This window comes from Mya arenaria, chromosome 7, assembly GCF_026914265.1.
Source record: "Mya arenaria isolate MELC-2E11 chromosome 7, ASM2691426v1".
Lineage (NCBI taxonomy): Eukaryota > Metazoa > Mollusca > Bivalvia > Myida > Myidae > Mya > Mya arenaria.
The window spans coordinates 1,909,861-1,916,593 of record NC_069128.1 but is presented as its reverse complement, the minus strand read 5'-3'; positions in this window follow the sequence as shown (position 1 = coordinate 1,916,593).

Here is a 6,733-nt window from a genome sequence, read left to right as displayed (position 1 = left end):
CTCTGTGTAAGTCCCACTATTGATGCATATTAGTCAAGCTCTGTTAAGTCTCGCAGTAGATGCATATCAATCAAGCTCTGTGTAAGTCTCGCTATAGATGAATATCAATCAAGCTCTGTGTAAATGTCGCTATCGAAGCATATCAATAAAGCTCTGTGTAAGTCTCGCCATAGATGCATATCAATCAAGCTCTGTGTACGTGTCGCTGTAGATGCATATCAATCGAGCTCTGTGTACGTGTCGCTGTAGATGCATATCAATCAAGCTCTGTGTACGTGTCGCTGTAGATGCATATCAATCAAGCTCTGTGTAAGTGTCGTTAAAGATGCATATCAATCAAGCTCTGTTAAGTCTCGCTATAGATGCATATCAATCAAGCTCTGTGTAAGTCTCACCATATATGCATATCAATCAAGTTCTGTGTAAGTCTCGCCATTGATGCATATCAATCAAACTCTGTGAAGTCCCACTATAGATGCATATTAGTCAAGCTCTGTTAAGTCTCGCAGTAGTCTCGCCATGAATTCATATCAATCAAGATCTGTTAAGTCTCGCAGTAGATGCATATCAATCAAACTCTGTGTAAGTCTCGTTATAGATGCATATTAGTCAAGCTATGTTAAGTCTCGCTATAGATGCCTATCAATTAAGCTCTGTGTAAGTCTCGCAGTAGATGCATATCAATCAAGCTCTGTGTAAGTCTCGCTATAGATGCATATCAATCAAGCTCTGTGTACATGTTGTTATAGATGCATATCAATCAAGCTCTGTTAAGACTCGCCATGGATGCATATCAATCAAGCTCTGTTAAGTCTCGCAGTAGATGCATATCAATCAAGCTCTGTGTAAACGTCGCTATAGATGCATATTAGTCAAGCTCTGTGTAAGTCTTGCCATAGATGCATATCAATCAAGTTCTGTGTAAGTCTCGCCATAGATGCATATCAATCAAGCTCTGTGTAGGTCCCGCCATAGATGCATATCAATCTAGCTCTGTGTAAGTCTCGCTATAGATGCATATCAATCAAGCTCTGTGTAGGTCTCGCTGCAGATGCATATCAATCAAGCTCTGTGTAAGTCTCGCTATAGATGCATATCAATCAAGCTCTGTGTAAATCTCGCCATTGATGCATATCAACCAAGCTCTGTGTAAGTCTCGCCATTTATGCATATCAATCAAGCTCTGTGTAAGTCTCGCCATAGATGCATATCAATCAAGCTCTGTATAAGTCTCGCCATAGTTGCATATTAATCTAGCTCTGTGTAAGTGTCGCTGTATATGCATATCAATCAAGCTCTGTGTAAGTCTCGCTGTAGATGCATATCAATCAAGTTCTGTGTAAGTCTCGCTGTAGAATCATATCAATCAAGTTCTGTGTAAGTCTCGCTATAGATGCATATCAATCAAGCTCTGTGTAAGTCTCGCTATAGATGCATATCAATCAAGTTCTGTGTAAGTCTCGCCATAGATGCATATCAATCAAGCTCTGTGTAGGTCTCGCCATAGATGCATATCAATCTAGCTCTGTGTAAGTCTCGCTATAGATGCATATCAATCAAGCTCTGTGTAGGTCTCGCTGCAGATGCATATCAATCAAGCTCTGTGTAAGTCTCGCTATAGATGCATATCAATCAAGCTCTGTGTAAATCTCGCCATTGATGCACATCAACCAAGCTCTGTGTAAGTCTCACCATTTATGCATATCAATCAAGCTCTGTGTACGTGTTGCTGTAGATGCATATCAATCAAGCTCTTTGTAAGCGTCGTGAAATATGCATAGCAATCAAGCTCTGTTAAGTCTCGCTATAGATGCATATCAATGAAGCTCTGTGTAAGTCTCGCCATATATGCATATCAATCAAGCTCTGTGTAAGTCTCGCCATATACCCATATCAATCAAGCTCTGTGTAAGTCTCGCAATTGATGCATATCAATAAAGCTCTGTGTAAGTCTCGCTGTAGATGCATATCAATCAAGATCTGTGTAAGTCTCGCTATAGATGCATATTAAACAAGCTATGTTTAAGTGTCGCTATAGATGCATATAAATCAAGCTCTGTGTACGTGTCGCTGTAGATGCATATCAATCAAGCTATGTGTACGTGTCGCTATAGATGCATATCAATCAAGCTCTGTGTACGTGTCGCTGTAGATGCATATCAATCAAGGTCTGTGTAAGTGTCGCTGTAGATGCATATCAATCAAGCTCTCTGTAAGTCTCGCTATAGATGCATATCAACCAAGCACTGTGTAAGCCTTGCTATAGATGAATATCAATCAAGCTCTGTGTAAGTCTCGCTATAGATGAATATCAATCAAGCTCTGTGTAAGTCTCGCCATATATGCATATCAATCAAGCTCTGTGTAAGTCTCGTCTAAGATGAATATCAATCTAGTTCTGTTTAAGTGTCGCTGTAGATGCATTTCAATGAAGCTCTGTGTAAGTCTCGCCTTATATGCATATCAATCAAGCTCTGTGTAAGTCTCTCCATATACCCATATCAATCAAGCTCTGTGTAAGTCTCGCAATTGATGCATATCAATCAAGCTCTGTGTAAGTCTCGCTGTAGATGCATATCAATCAATATCTGTGTAAGTCTCGCTATAGATGCATATTAAACAAGCTATGTTTAAGTGTCGCTATAGATGCATATAAATCAAGCTCTGTGTACGTGTCGCTGTAGATGCATATCAATCAAGCTCTGTGTACGTGTCGCTATAGATGCATATCAATCAAGCTCTGTGTAAGTGTCGCTGTAGATGCATATCCATCAAGCTCTGTGTAAGTGTCGCTGTAGATGCATATCAATCAAGCTCTCTGTAAGTCTCGCTATAGATGCATATCAACCAAGCTCTGTGTAAGTCTCGCTATAGATGAATATCAATCAAGCTCTGTGTAAGTCTCGCCATAGATGCATATCAATCAAGCTCTGTGTAAGTCTCGCCATAGATGCATATCAATCAAGCTCTGTGTAAGTCTCGTCTAAGATGAATATCAATCTAGTTCTGTTTAAGTGTCGCTGTAGATGCATATCAATCAAGCTATTTGTACGCGTCGCTATAGATGCACATCAATCAAGCTCTGTGTAAGTCTCGCTATAGATGAATATCAATCAAGCTCTGTGTAAGTCTCGCTATAGATGCATATCAATCAAGCCCTGTGTAAGTCTCGCTAAAGATGAATATCAATCAAGTTCTGTTTAAGTGTCGCTGTAAATGCATATCAATCAAGCTTTTCGTACCTGTCGCTATAGATGCATATCAATCAAGCTCTGTGTAAGTCTCGCTATAGATGCATATCAATCAAGCTCTGTGTAAGTCTCGCCGTAGATGCATATCAATCAAGTTCTGTTTTAGTCTCGCTGTAGATGCATATCAATCAAGCTTTTCGTACCTGTCGCTATAGATGCATATCAATAAAGCTCTGTGTAAGTCTCGCTATAGATGCATATCAATCAAGCTCTGTGTAAGTCTCGCTATAGATGCATATCAATCAAGCTCTGTGTAAGTCTCGCTAAAGATGCATATCAATCAAGCTCTGTATAAGTCTCGCTATAGATGCATATCAATCAAGCTCTGTTTTAGTCTCGCTAAAGATGAATATCAATCAAGTTATATTTAAGTGTCGCTGTAGATGCATATCAATCAAGCTTTTCGTACCTGTCGCTATAGATGCATTTCAGTCAAGCTCTGTGTAAGTATCGCCATAGATGCATATCAATCAAGCTCTGTGTAAGTGTCGCTATAGATGCAAATTAGTCAAGCTCTGTGTAAGTGTCGCCATAGATGCATATCAATCAAGGTTTTAGTACCTGTCGCTATAGATGCATTTCAATCAAGCTCTGTGTAAGTGTCGCCATAGATGCATATCAATCAAGCTCTGTGTAAGTCTCGCTATAGATACAAATTAGTCAAGCTCTGTGTAAGTGTCGCCATAGATGGATATCAATCAAGCTCTGTGTAAGTGTCGCCATAGATGCATATCAATCAAGCTCTGTGTAAGTCTCGCTATAGATGCATATCAATCAAGCTCTGTGTAAGTTTCGCTGTAGATGCATATCAATCAAGCTCTGTGTAAGTCTCGCTGTAGATGCATATCAATCAATCTCTGTGTAAGTCTCGCTATTGATGAATATCAATCAAGCTCTGTGTAAGTCTCGCCATATATGCATATCAATCAAGCTCTGTGTAAGTCTCGCCATAGATGCATATCAATCAAGCTCTGTGTTAGTCTCGCCATAGATGCATATCAATCAAGCTCTGTGTAAGTCTCGCCATATATGCATATCAATCAAGCTCTGTGTAAGTCTCGCCATAGATGCATATCAATCAAGCTATCTTTAAGTGTCGCCATAGATGCATATCAATCAAGCTCTGTGTAAGTCTCGCTATAGATGCATATCAATCAAGCTCTGTGTAAGTCTCGCTGTAGATGCATATCAATCAAGTTCTGTGTAAGTCTCGCTGAAGAATCATATCAATCAAGTTCTGTGAAAGTCTCGCTGTAGATGCATATCAATCAAGCTCTGTGTAAGTCTCGCTAAAGATGCATATCAATCAAGTTCTGTGTAAGTCTCGCCATAGATGCATATCAATCAAGCTCTGTGTAGGTCTCGCCATAGATGCATATCAATCTAGCTCTGTGTAAGTCTCGCTATAGATGCATATCAATCAAGCTCTGTGTAGGTCTCGCTGCAGATGCATATCAATCAAGCTCTGTGTAAGTCTAGCTATAGATGCATATCAATCAAGCTCTGTGTAAGTCTCGCCATTTATGCATATCAATCAAGCTGTGTAAGTCTCGCCATAGATGCATATCAATCAAGCTCTGTATAAGTCTTGCCATAGTTGCATATTAATCTAGCTCTGTGTAAGTGTCGCAGTATATGCATATCAATCAAGCTCTGTGTAAGTCTCGCTGTAGAAACATATCAATCAAGTTCTGTGTAAGTCTCGCTGTAGAACCATATCAATCAAGTTCTGTGTAAGTCTCGCTGTAGATGCATATCAATCAAGTTCTGTGTAAGTCTCGCTATAGATGCATATCAATCAAGTTCTGTGTAAGTCTCGCCATAGATGCATATCAATCAAGCTCTATGTAGGTCTCGCCATAGATGCTTATCAATCTAGCTCTGTGTAAGTCTCGCTATAGATGCATATCAATCAAGCTCTGTGTAGGTCTCGCTGCAGATGCATATCAATCAAACTCTGTGTAAGTCTCGCTATAGATGCATATCAATCAAGCTCTGTGTAAATCTCGCCATTGATGCATATCAACCAAGCTCTGTGTAAGTCTCGCCATTTATGCATATCAATCAAGCTCTGTGTAAGTCTCGCCATAGATGCATATCAATCAAGCTCTGTATAAGTCTCGCCATAGTTGCATATTAATCTAGCTCTGTGTAAGTGTCGCTGTATATGCATATCAATCAAGCTCTGTATAAGTTTCGCCATAGATGAATTTCAATCAAGCTCTGTGTAAGTCTTGCTATAGATTCATATTAGTCAAGCTCTGTGTAAGTCTCGCTATAGATGAATTTCAATCAAGCTCTGTGTAAGTCTCGCCATAGATGCATATCAATCAAGCTCTGTATAAGTCTCGCCATAGTTGCATATTAATCTAGCTCTGTGTAAGTGTCGCTGTATATGCATATCAATCAAGCTCTGTGTAAGTCTCGCTATAGATGCATATCAATCAAGCTCTGTTAAGTCTCGCTATAGATGCATATCAATCAAGCTCTGTGTAAGTCTCGCTATAGATGAAAATCAATCAAGGTCTGTGTAAATGTCGCTATCGATGGATATCAATCAAGTTCTGGGTAAGTCTCGCTGTATATGCAAAGTAAAATGAGTATTCGGCACACTTACGATTTGTAGCCCACTCAGTGTAATTAACAGAAAACAAACAAGCGGCCATACTTATTGCTGAAATATTTGCAGCTCAAATTATTTTCTTCGAGATCATGTGCAGATGATGCCTGATCAAAGTTTTTTTTTGTCGAAATGGACAAAGTCTTCCCTTAACAGTTTGGTAAGAAAATTGTTTTGTTTCCACTATTATCTCAGAGAAGAAAAAGGATAGGTAGGTAGGCTTAACTTTTTTCTGCTTTCTTTTTATGAAGTGGGACTCTGTACCAAACCGACATATCGGGGTAAATACGGTTGTAGAAATTTTAAAACATAAAATGGCTCTATTTGAACACGTACACTCAAAAAGGCGAATTTGTTTTTTGAAATTACGAAATCATCCACAATAGGACAAAATAAAGTGAAGAGTCGGGAGGAAGAAATAGAGCCTCCAAAAGCTGTACGAGGAGGTATACCCTTATATGAACTTATTAAGTGTTTGGCATGTCAAAGTGATCTAACCCACACAAATATTCAACGTTCCCGTAAATTCATTGCGAAAATAATATCGTTGTTTCAGGAATATATTTTTTTTACTCATTCAAAACTCCACGGTCGTTTTCCTCCGAAAACAACCTCGGACTTTTGAAAATTGAAAAACCGGCCATTTAAGTTCCGACTTCAGTGGTTACCATGCAATCAAATTGAACATTACGGCCAATCGATAACACATCGATAATCTTATATGGGCATCTGATACCTTAAATGTGAATTCAGGCAGGGCTTATATTAGTCTTTGTCTAAAACACTAAGCATTCTCTCTCAAAATATCGTTTAAGACAATGTCGAGTAATCTTAATGTATTTCTATCCGCAACATGGTTCAC